The 11,408-nt window shown below is 44.1% G+C and overlaps 3 non-coding genes across 3 annotated transcripts in view; all 3 read right to left on the bottom strand.

Annotated features, from left to right (window-relative positions):
* Positions 1-1,695, bottom strand: part of LOC148165444 (large subunit ribosomal RNA) — a 4,039-nt gene extending 2,344 nt beyond the window's left edge. The window contains exon 1 of the ribosomal RNA XR_015771471.1: positions 1-1,695. This exon is cut by the window's left edge and continues 2,344 nt beyond it. This is a non-coding gene — a ribosomal RNA (large subunit ribosomal RNA).
* Positions 1,696-2,353: 658 nt separating this feature from the next.
* On the bottom strand, positions 2,354-2,510 carry LOC148165443 (5.8S ribosomal RNA). The gene has a single exon (XR_015771469.1). It is a non-coding gene; the product is annotated as a 5.8S ribosomal RNA (ribosomal RNA).
* Positions 2,511-4,132: 1,622 nt separating this feature from the next.
* On the bottom strand, positions 4,133-6,053 carry LOC148165442 (small subunit ribosomal RNA). Its single transcript, XR_015771470.1, has one exon. It is a non-coding gene; the product is annotated as a small subunit ribosomal RNA (ribosomal RNA).
* Positions 6,054-11,408: the final 5,355 nt, after the last annotated feature.

Below are 11,408 nucleotides of genomic sequence, written 5' to 3'. Positions count from 1 at the left end.
ACCGCCGCGACCCTCCTACTCGTCAGGGCTTCATGGCCGGTTAATTTAATAACCTGACCGCACATGCCTCTGACGGCCGAGTATAAGCACGACGCTTCAGCGCCATCCATTTTCAGGGCTAGTAACTTCGGCAGGTGAGTTGTTACACACTCCTTGGCGGATTCCGACTTCCATGGCCACCGTCCTGATGTCTTAAGTTACCAACGCCTTTCATGGTATCCCATAAGCGTCGATTTAGGCGCTTTAACTCGGCGTTTGGTTCATCCCACAGCGCCAGTTCTGCTTACCAAAAATGGCCCACTTGGCACTCTGATTCGAGTCTCGCGGCTTCAATAGTTCGAGCAAGCCGGAGATCTCACCCATTTAAAGTTTGAGAATAGGTTGAGGCCGTTTCGACCCCAATGCCTCTAATCATTCGCTTTACCGGATGAAACTCGTATGCTATGAGCGCCAGCTATCCTGAGGGAAACTTCGGAGGGAACCAGCTACTAGATGGTTCGATTAGTCTTTCGCCCCTATACCCAGTTCCGACGATCGATTTGCACGTCAGAATCGCTACGGACCTCCATCAGGGTTTCCCCTGACTTCGTCCTGACCAGGCATAGTTCACCATCTTTCGGGTCCCAGCGTGTACGCTCTTGGTGCGCCTCTTCTCGCAATGAGAACGAGACGCCCCGGGAGTGCGGGGCGGCAGCCGTAACGACCGCCCATCCTCCCTTGGTCCGCGCAAGGCGGACCTTCACTTTCATTGCGCCTTTAGGTTTAGTTAAATCCCAATGACTCGCGCACATGCTAGACTCCTTGGTCCGTGTTTCAAGACGGGTCCTGAAAGTACCCAAAGCTATAGCGTCGCAGATCGGCGTTTCAACGAGGTCTGTCCGAGAACACCTCAGCGAACAGCCACCCGGGGACGGGACCGGCACCAGGTCCGATCACCATCACGACGGGCGCGCTTGCCGAAGGTCGGACGCTAACTGTGTAGCGGCCCCGCGCCATCTGTATACCGTCGAGCGAGCCGATCGGGAAACACCACGGGTTCATTCGGCGAACGGCGAACCGTCCGAACGAGCTCCACCGCGGGCCTTAGACCGGCACTCAACGGATCGCGACGTCCTACAGGGGGAGAAGTGCACGCGTTCGACGGCAGATCGACAAAACGAAAGGTGCAAACGACGCGTACGCCATCTGTCACACGATCGTCCAGCGCCGCCATCGAGTCACGCTGAATCTCCCCTTTCGACCTTTCGGGTTTCTCAGGTTTACCCCTGAACGGTTTCACGTACTATTGAACTCTCTCTTCAAAGTTCTTTTCAACTTTCCCTCACGGTACTTGTTCGCTATCGGTCTCGTGGTCATATTTAGCCTTAGATGGAGTTTACCACCCACTTAGGGCTGCACTCTCAAGCAACCCGACTCTGAGGAGAGATCCTCCCGTTATCGGCAGCGGTCGCTACGGGCCTGGCACCCTCTATGGGCTGTGGCCCCGTTCAAGATGGACTTGGACGCGCCGCACGATCTCGGGATGACGGATCCTCCCTAACACCACATTTCCCGGCGTCCGGTTTCGGCCGCGGGATTCGGTGCTGGGCTTCTCCCTGTTCGCTCGCCGCTACTGAGGGAATCCTAGTTAGTTTCTTTTCCTCCGCTTAGTAATATGCTTAAATTCAGCGGGTAGTCTCACCTGCTCTGAGGTCGCATATGAAAAATAAAAATTTTTCATTCGGTCATTTCGACGATCACGACACGTCTCCCATTCCTTGCTATACGTGTTCGTCATTTTTCTTTTTAAAAAATGGCTAAGTTTACAGAAACGCTTACGATCTGACGTCTGTCGCGATTTGCATTACACGTCTCGGACACGACGACCGTCTATAACGTTCTCAACCTTAAAACGCCATTTTTTTTTTTTAAATGACGACATGTTGAAGAAATAGGACGTGCTACGCCGAAAGACCAGCCAACAACTACAACAAGTAGTAGTTGGTCGCTTTCGCGTCTTAAGATGTCGCGCAAATTTACTCGCTGCACGAGAAACGCACACAAACACACGATTCTACGACACACCACGCAAGAACATGTGCCGACGTAAACACTTTCGTATTTATGATTCGCAAGGTGGACGTCCGACGGACTTTGTAAAAAAAAATACAAAGCATACCCGTCCCGTCCTTTTTGACGAAAAAACACGCTCGAGTAAACGTCTCGGCACACGTTCGAGGCGTGCGTCGTTATATCGTGACGTAAGTGACGATCACGTACATTAATGAGTACCTATTCGACGCGTCGCAACACATCCAACACGCTCCGACGTTTTCGTCCGAAAACGAAAACCGAGCAGTCTTTGAAATTGACACGACCCTCAGCCAGGAGTGGTCCGGGAACATTATATCCGAGGACCGCAATGTGCGTTCGAAATGTCGATGTTCATGTGTCCTGCAGTTCACAAGTTGACGCGCAATTAGCTGCGTTCTTCATCGACCCACGAGCCAAGTGATCCACCGTTCAGGGTAATCTTTTTAAAATTTAAACGCTCGTTCCACAAGAACCCCGATCATGCCGATCGTCCAGCTGTCTATACACGTCTTGCAAAAATTTTTGCGTACGTGCGTACATCCGAAACGAAAATGATCTTCGTGGTTCCGAAACGTGCCACGTCTAAAATTTCGGTGTTGTGGTATGGATATTTATGATTCTCGCTCTTAATTGTCTTTCGTCCGTACTTTCTCGTCTGAAAGGGAACGCGATCGTCGGTCTCAGTTTTACGCGTACGAAAAAATTAAAAAAAATATTAACCCAAACACAAATTTGTATCCGCGCACCGAAAAAGAAGCACTTTTCTTTTTCACGCGGTCTCCGCTTTTACACGCAAAGTACGAGCATGTATGTGTGAAGATGGGACATGTTCGATACGATTTTAATTAGGAATTTGCCAATTTCCTTTTTCTCAGCAATAATTTTAATAAATAATGCTGCTTTCTCTCATAAACTACATTTTCGGTAGTTTTCCTTTATTGTGTCTTTCATTTAGTGTGCGTGTGTGTGTGTCAAGCACTTTAAAAAGTGTGACGAAGAGACGGTTTTTGATCGATCGGAATGAACACATCATTACATCATCGTACTCGTTATGAAAAAGCGAATTAGTATCCGCCGTAAGCGAAAAGAGATTTTCGCGGGCGGTCTTTGTGTTCGTGTTTCAATTTTCTTTCTATATTTTTTCGTCGCCAAACCGAAGACAGATCGTGAATTTTGACGAAAAAATTTATAGACGTGCCAGACTGAGCGTCTAACATAAAATCCTCAAGTTTACCGTTCTATATCGTGACTTAATGACGATTGACGGTGTATATAATTTTGAAATGGTGCAGTCGTACGCTCCGTAAAGAGAATTTTACCGTTTCTAACGAAATCACTTTACCACATCTACCAAAAACATTAAAAAAGCAAGGTGTGATGTGTGTGCGATCGCTCGTTTAACGGCGCTTTCAAAAAACTCTTTGAAGCGTCTAACGACGAACATCATTCACGCGAATCGTAGAATCGGGAGCGTTTCTCGCCGGTCCCGTAGCCGGGCGTAAATCATTTAAAACCCACGGTGTCGTAACCTAATTCGACACCTGCGATTTTCTTCTTTCTCGACTACTCTGCTACATCCTCTCCGTGTGTCCGAAAAAAGAGGACTTCTAACGTCTTTCGACTTTCGCGGTGGAGTTCACAACTTTCCGCGATCCGGTCGAAAAACCGAAAGCGTCCCTCCTTCTTTCCATCATTGGAAAAGATCGAGAGATAGTACAAAAAAAATCAAAAAATCTAGGTACCCGAAGAAACAGCCGTATGCCCGAGCGAATTCGGTTTTTCTCGTTCAAAAAAGGTGAAAAACTCGATCGCAAGGACCGGCGCTGCGGGCCAGCGTAACGCTATTGTTTTTCCGAATATGTACGATTCGTAGTTCAAAACGTCGTACACACGGTGTTTCAAAAAGAAACAAGCAACGGCACGACAAAAGATCGTGCCGTCGACTCCATGTCATCGACGACGGTGTTGTAAAAACATAAAGTGTACATCGACACGATCAAATGAAAATGCATAATAATAAATTATACATATGTCAAAATTCGTGTGTACGAGGACACGTTAATGATCCTTCCGCAGGTTCACCTACGGAAACCTTGTTACGACTTTTACTTCCTCTAAATGATCAAGTTTGGTCATCTTCCCAGCGACATCGACGACGTCGAAACGCCATCGCGTACCGGTCCGAAGACCTCACTAAATCATTCAATCGGTAGTAGCGACGGGCGGTGTGTACAAAGGGCAGGGACGTAATCAACGCGAGCTTATGACTCACGCTTACTGGGAATTCCTCGTTCATGGGGAACAATTGCAAGCCCCAATCCCTAGCACGAAGGAGGTTCAGCGGGTTACCCGGACCGCTCGGTCAGGGAGGACACGCTGATTCCTTCAGTGTAGCGCGCGTGCGGCCCAGAACATCTAAGGGCATCACAGACCTGTTATTGCTCAATCTCGTGCGGCTAGAAGCCGCCTGTCCCTCTAAGAAGAATTGTTTGTACGCCGACAGTAAAAACCGCGCACGACCACCGGGCGAACCCAGGATCGACGGGCCTTTGGGATGTCGAAATACGCCTATTTAGCAGGCTAGAGTCTCGTTCGTTATCGGAATTAACCAGACAAATCGCTCCACCAACTAAGAACGGCCATGCACCACCACCCACCGAATCAAGAAAGAGCTCTCAATCTGTCAATCCTTCCGGTGTCCGGGCCTGGTGAGGTTTCCCGTGTTGAGTCAAATTAAGCCGCAGGCTCCACTCCTGGTGGTGCCCTTCCGTCAATTCCTTTAAGTTTCAGCTTTGCAACCATACTTCCCCCGGAACCCAAAAGCTTTGGTTTCCCGGAAGCTGCCCGCCGAGTCATCGGAAGAACGTCGGCGGATCGCTAGCTGGCATCGTTTATGGTTAGAACTAGGGCGGTATCTGATCGCCTTCGAACCTCTAACTTTCGTTCTTGATCAATGAAAGCGTTTTTGGCAAATGCTTTCGCTTCTGTCCGTCTTGCGACGATCCAAGAATTTCACCTCTAACGTCGCAATACGAATGCCCCCATCCGTTCCTATTAATCATTACCTCGGGGTTCCGAAAACCAACAAAATAGAACCGAGGTCCTATTCCATTATTCCATGCACACAGTATTCAGGCGAAGTTTTAGCCTGCTTTAAGCACTCTAATTTGTTCAAAGTAAACGTGCCGGCCCACCTCGACACTCAATGAAGAGCACCGCGGCGGGATTGAGTTGGGCCGCCCTCTCGAGCTAAGCCCACCGGCAGGACGTCCCGCGGCACGCCAGTTGACACCGCGAACGATGAACCGGCGGCGCGGGACACAGATTCGACTACGAGCTTTTTAACCGCAACAACTTTAATATACGCTATTGGAGCTGGAATTACCGCGGCTGCTGGCACCAGACTTGCCCTCCAATTGATCCTCGTTAAAGGGTTTAGAGTGTACTCATTCCGATTACGGGGCCTCGGATGAGTCCCGTATCGTTATTTTTCGTCACTACCTCCCCGTGCCGGGAGTGGGTAATTTGCGCGCCTGCTGCCTTCCTTGGATGTGGTAGCCGTTTCTCAGGCTCCCTCTCCGGAATCGAACCCTGATTCCCCGTTACCCGTTACAACCATGGTAGGCGCAGAACCTACCATCGACAGTTGATAAGGCAGACATTTGAAAGATGCGTCGCCGGTGCGAGACCGTGCGATCAGCGTAAAGTTATTCAGAGTCACCAAGTTGTACGATGACGGAGACCGCCACCGATTGGTTTTGATCTAATAAAAGCGCTCCTTCCGTTTCCGGTTGGAGCTCTGTTTGCATGTATTAGCTCTAGAATTACCACAGTTATCCAAGTAAATGTGGGTACGATCTAAGGAACCATAACTGATTTAATGAGCCTTTCGCGGTTTCACCTTAATTTGGCTTGTACTGAGACATGCATGGCTTAATCTTTGAGACAAGCATATGACTACTGGCAGGATCAACCAGGGAACTGCGTTCTTGTTTTAAAATGAGAGAGTTTTAGTCTTTCTTTCCTTCTAGTCATATAAGCTACAATAATCGTAGAATTTCGGAAAGACACCTGCTGCTCTTATAAAAAACTGAACACTTTCCTATTATTGTTTTGAAGAAAGTGTGCGTGTCTGCGAAACGAAAACCTCGTAAGAAGAGACGTAACGCCACGCGATCTTTCTGGATGGAAAATTTTTCGACATTTTTCTCACATCATCCTTGATTGAATCTCCTGCAACAATTTTATTCTTATTCATCCGTTCTAAGTTGTCGTCGTCGTCGAAATAAATAATTTGTACACACTTCGGGGTACACGTTTGTCAAAATTCATGAAATGCAACGTAACATTTTTACTTTAATAAATTTTTACAGTGCATTCAGATCGACTAAACGAACAACGACGGATGAATTGATTTATGGATTTTTATTTGTTGCGACTCATCGGAGGAGAGAGTGAAGAAAAAATAATCCAATATCATGGTTACGGAATAATTTTCTATGACTTTTTCATCCTTGTTTGAATCTTGCAACAATTAATTTTATTCATCCGTTCTAAGTTGTCGTCGTCGTCGAAATAAATAATTTGTACACATTTCGGTACACGTTTGTCAAAATTCATGAAATGCAACGTAACATTTTACTTTAATAAATTTTTACAGTGCATTCAGATCGACTAAACGAACAACGACGGATGGATTACTTATTTTTGTTGCGACTCATCGGACGAAAAGTAGAAACATAATCCTCCATTGTAATATAGTTTTTACGGAAAATTTTTCTTTTATTTTATATCCTTGATTGAATGCTGCATTTTATCCGTCTTTTTTTCGTCAAAAACAGAGATCAATGCGATTCATCGGACGAAGAAATAATTTCCCAGTTCAAAATTTAGAGATTTTTGGGCACATCGACTTGAAATTTTATCGTAAAGAAAAAATATCGTCGTCGACAAGCAAAAGTTCAAACATTCTCCATACTCTTCGCTAGATTGAAAGCGACGGTTTATTGTGAGATTTCTCTTTAGAAATATTCACACGTTACGAGTTTATGAAATTTTATTTATTTCAAAATTCTCGCTCGGACTTTAGTGAGTTGACGCATTTGTTAATTTTTGGTCGTTCTGACACGAACACATAAAATCTTTGATTGCATTTGGACCGCTAACATAGAAACGCTCGCCGCATCCGCAATCTCGCTGTGCATGGTCAATGGCAAGATTTGTCATCCCTCAAACGATGGTGGGTCCACAGGGTACACATTCCGGCCATCGTCCCAACTACGGGTAAGTCGCGGTGTACGAGAGGTAACAAGATAATCGGACGCACATAAAATCACATTTCGATCGTACGCTTTTGTCCGCTGCTACATACCACCACTACTATCCCTATATATGCCAGCGCGGCAGCGTTCAGCTCTGAATCACTCGATGCGCGAAACGGTCGAAATCCCATAGCGCGCCGGCCGCTCGCTATGGGCGAGGGGTCGGGTAAATCGGTCTGATCGCTCGGTGCAAAAGTCCGTTTGGGTACTTAGAGACGGAATTTTAAAATTCTGATTTCGCAGATCAATTTCAAGGGTCATTAGGACTCGAATGCCGTTAACGGTGTTTTGAAAAAAATATTTTTTACGTTTTTACGGCATTTCGACCGAACACCTCAGTTCCGACTTCGGACTTAGAATAATTTTCATCAAAATTTCGAACGCCTCAGTTTCCAGAGGGTTTTAGATCCCGTTTAGTTAGGGGTTTGAAATTATCACAGCCACCCTTGTTTGGTGTTAGTTCGACCGTAACTTTTGTTCGTTTGCATTTAATTTCGATTTTTCTCGGACTTTTGGTCAATGTAAATTTATCAACCGCTACACTTCCGACTTCGGACTTAGACGAATGAGCGCCGAACGCTACAGTTTCGACTTCGGACTTAGAAAAATTTCGCTCGACCGCCACAGTTTCGAATTGGACTTAGAAAAATTTCGGTCGAACGCCTCAGTTTCGAATCGGACTTAGAAAAATTTTGGTCGACCGCTACAGTTTCGACTTCGGACTTAGAAAAATTTCGTTCGAACGCTACAGTTTCGACTTCGGACTTAGAAAAATTTCGCTCGACCGCCACAGTTCCAACATGAGACTTAGAAAAATTTTCATCAAAAATTCGATCACCTCAGTTTCGACTACGGACTTAGAAAAATTTCGGTCAACCGCCACAGTTCCTACTTCGGTCTTAGAAAAATTTTGATGAAAATTTTGAACGCCTCAGTTTCCAGAGGGTTTTAGATCCCGTTTAATTAGAAGCTTGAAATTATAAAATCTACCTTCTATCGATGTTAGTTCGACCCAAACATTTGTTCGTTTGCATTTAATTTCGATTTTTCTCGTACTTTTGGTCAATGTAAATTTGTCAACCGCTACACTTCCGACTTCGGACTTAGACGAATGAGCGCCGAACGCTACAGTTTCGACTTCGGACTTAGAAAAATTTCGTTCGAACGCTACAGTTTCGACTTCGGACTTGGAAAAATTTCGCTCGACCGCCACAGTTCCAACATGAGACTTAGAAAAATTTTTATCAAAAATTCGAACACCTCAGTTTCGACTACGGACTTAGAAAAATTTCGCTCGACCGCCACAGTTCCTATTTCGGACTTAGAAAAATTTTCATCAAAATTTCGAACGCCTCAGTTTCCAGAGGGTTTTAGATCCCGTTTAATTAGGAGCTTGAAATTATAAAATCTACCTTCTATCGATGCTAGTTCGACCCAAACATTTGTTCGTTTGGATTTAATTTCGATTTTTCTCGGACTTTTGGTCAATGTAAATTTGTCAACCGCTACACTTCCGAGTTCGGACTTAGACGAATGAGCGCCGAACGCTACAGTTTCGACTTCGGACTTAGAAAAATTTTGTTCGAACGCTACAGTTTCGAATCGGACTTAGAAAAATTTTGGTCGACCGCTACAGTTTCGACTTCGGACTTAGAAAAATTTTGTTCGAACGCTACAGTTTCGACTTCGGACTTGGAAAAATTTCGATCGAACGCCACAGTTCCGACTTTTTTTCGAAACTGTAGCGTTCAGTCAAATTGCCGTAAAAACGTAAAAAACTTTTTTTACAAAACATGGTCGACAGCATTCGAGTCCTAATAATCCTTGAAATTGATCTGCGAAATCAGAATTTTAAAATTCCGTCTCTAAGTACCCAAACGGACTTTTGCACCGAGCGATCAGACCGTTTTACTCTACCCCTCGCCCATAGCGAGCGGCCGGCGCACTATGGGATTTCGATCGTTTCACGCATCGAGCGATTCAGAGCTGATCGCTGCCGCGGCGGCATATATAGGGAGTACTGATGGTAAGTGGCAGCGATGACGGACAAGTACGCACGATGAATGGATTGACATGAAATCAAATGTGCGCGTCCGTACGATCTGTTACCTCTCGTACATCGCGACCCCGTTTAATGATATTATGCTAAATTAAAAATAAAAATACATCGATGAAATAAAAAGTGGTAAATCTCTAGAAAGACAATATACCGCTGTGAATAAAAATTTCTCGATGAATAGCGAAATGTGAATTAGTCCGCCTGTAACGTGCATTTTGCGAACGAATTAGCTAATTCACCGCTAGTTAAAAAACGTGACCACCCAGTGCTCTTATCCAAAGTCGTCTGCAAATGAGATGAAATTAATAATCTTGACTCTAATGCAGACGACAAATTGAATTGAATAATTTACTTGAATAATGTGACGGATCTATAAAATAAAACACAAAGCCCGAAACACCAAGCAGTAAAAATCTCGATTATTGTTCCGCCCGTTGAAAAACAAAAGATCCGTCACATGGTAAGCAGAACTGGTGAAAATTGTGAAAGACTTGTTTCTCCTCCGATAACAAGCTTGAATTAAATATGATCAAGTGAATGATATTGGAAACCAAAGAACGAAACTGAGGAGAAGCAAATGTTCAGTAATATATTATGAATAATTATAATATTAATATAAATAATAATATTATATTAAAAATGGGAATTGTATGTGGTTGATGGAAAAAGTTTTTTTTTCTGTTGACCGCTACAGTTCCCAATTTGGACTTAAAAAAAAAAAAAAAAAAAAAAAAAAAAAAAAAAAAAAAATGTGTATACGGAAGGTAAAAAGCAAAAAATAAAATATTTTATTATTTTTTTTACGGGTCCCTACCGCTACAGTTCCCACTGAATGTGTCCTTTTCGCGCTAAGTCCATGCAGTCGCTACAGTTCCGAAACTGGACTTGTAAAAATTTCGACATTTTTGAACGCATCAGTTCCGAACGAGGTTTCAAAACTGTAGCGTTCGGTGTAAACGCATCAGTTCCGAATGAGTTTTCGCAACTGTGGCGTTTCATTTTTGTGCTTTCATGGTTGCATAAACAATCGCCAGTGTGAACGCTTCAGTTCCGAATGAGTTTTCGAAACTGTAGCGTTTCATATTTCTGCTTTCATGGTTGCATAAGCAATCGCCAGTGTGAACGCTTCAGTTCCGAATAGATTTTCGAAACTGTAGCGTTCAATGTGAACGCTTCAGTTCCGACTTTGGACTTAGAATAATTTTCATCAAAATTCGAACGCCACAGTTTCGAAAGGGTTTTAGATCCCGTTTAGTTAGGGACTTAAAATTATGACATCCACTTTCGATTAATGTTAGTTCGGTCCGAACTTTTGTTCATTTCCATTTAATTTCAATTTTTCTCGGACTTTTGGTCTTTGTTAATTTTGTCCTTTCGAAACTGTAACGTTCAAAGTGAACGCCTCAGTTCCGAATAGATTCTCGAAACTGTAGCGTTCAATGTGAACGCTTCAGTTCCGAATAGATTCTCGAAACTGTAGCGTTCAATGTGAACGCTTCAGTTCCGAATAGATTCTCGAAACTGTAGCGTTCAATATGAACGCTTCAGTTCCGAATAGATTCTCGAAACTGTAGCGTTCAATGTGAACGCTTCAGTTCCGACTTTGGACTTGGAATAATTTTCATCAAAATTCGAACGCCACAGTTTCGAAAGGGTTTTAGATCCCGTTTAGTTAGGGACTTAAAATTATGACATCCACTTTCGATTAATGTTAGTTCGGTCCGAACTTTTGTTCGTTTTCATTTAATTTCGATTTTTCTCGGACATTTAGACTATGCGAATTTTAGATTTTTCAAGCTGTAGCGTTTGGCGAGAACGCCGCAGTTACGGACAGGTTTTGTGTCAGACTTTCAATAATCTGAAAAAACTCCGAAAAAAGAAAATAATTAGTGTTTTCATGGTTGCATAACAATTTAAAATTCATGCACAAAAATAATCCATCTATATTTCCGTTA

The sequence above is a fragment of the Gnatocerus cornutus genome, unplaced genomic scaffold (genome assembly GCF_029298725.1).
Source record: "Gnatocerus cornutus isolate USDA-ARS CGAHR unplaced genomic scaffold, icGnaCorn1.1 ctg00000317.1, whole genome shotgun sequence".
NCBI classification, from domain to species: Eukaryota; Metazoa; Arthropoda; class Insecta; order Coleoptera; family Tenebrionidae; genus Gnatocerus; species Gnatocerus cornutus.
This window is presented reverse-complemented; position numbering and strand designations above follow the sequence as displayed.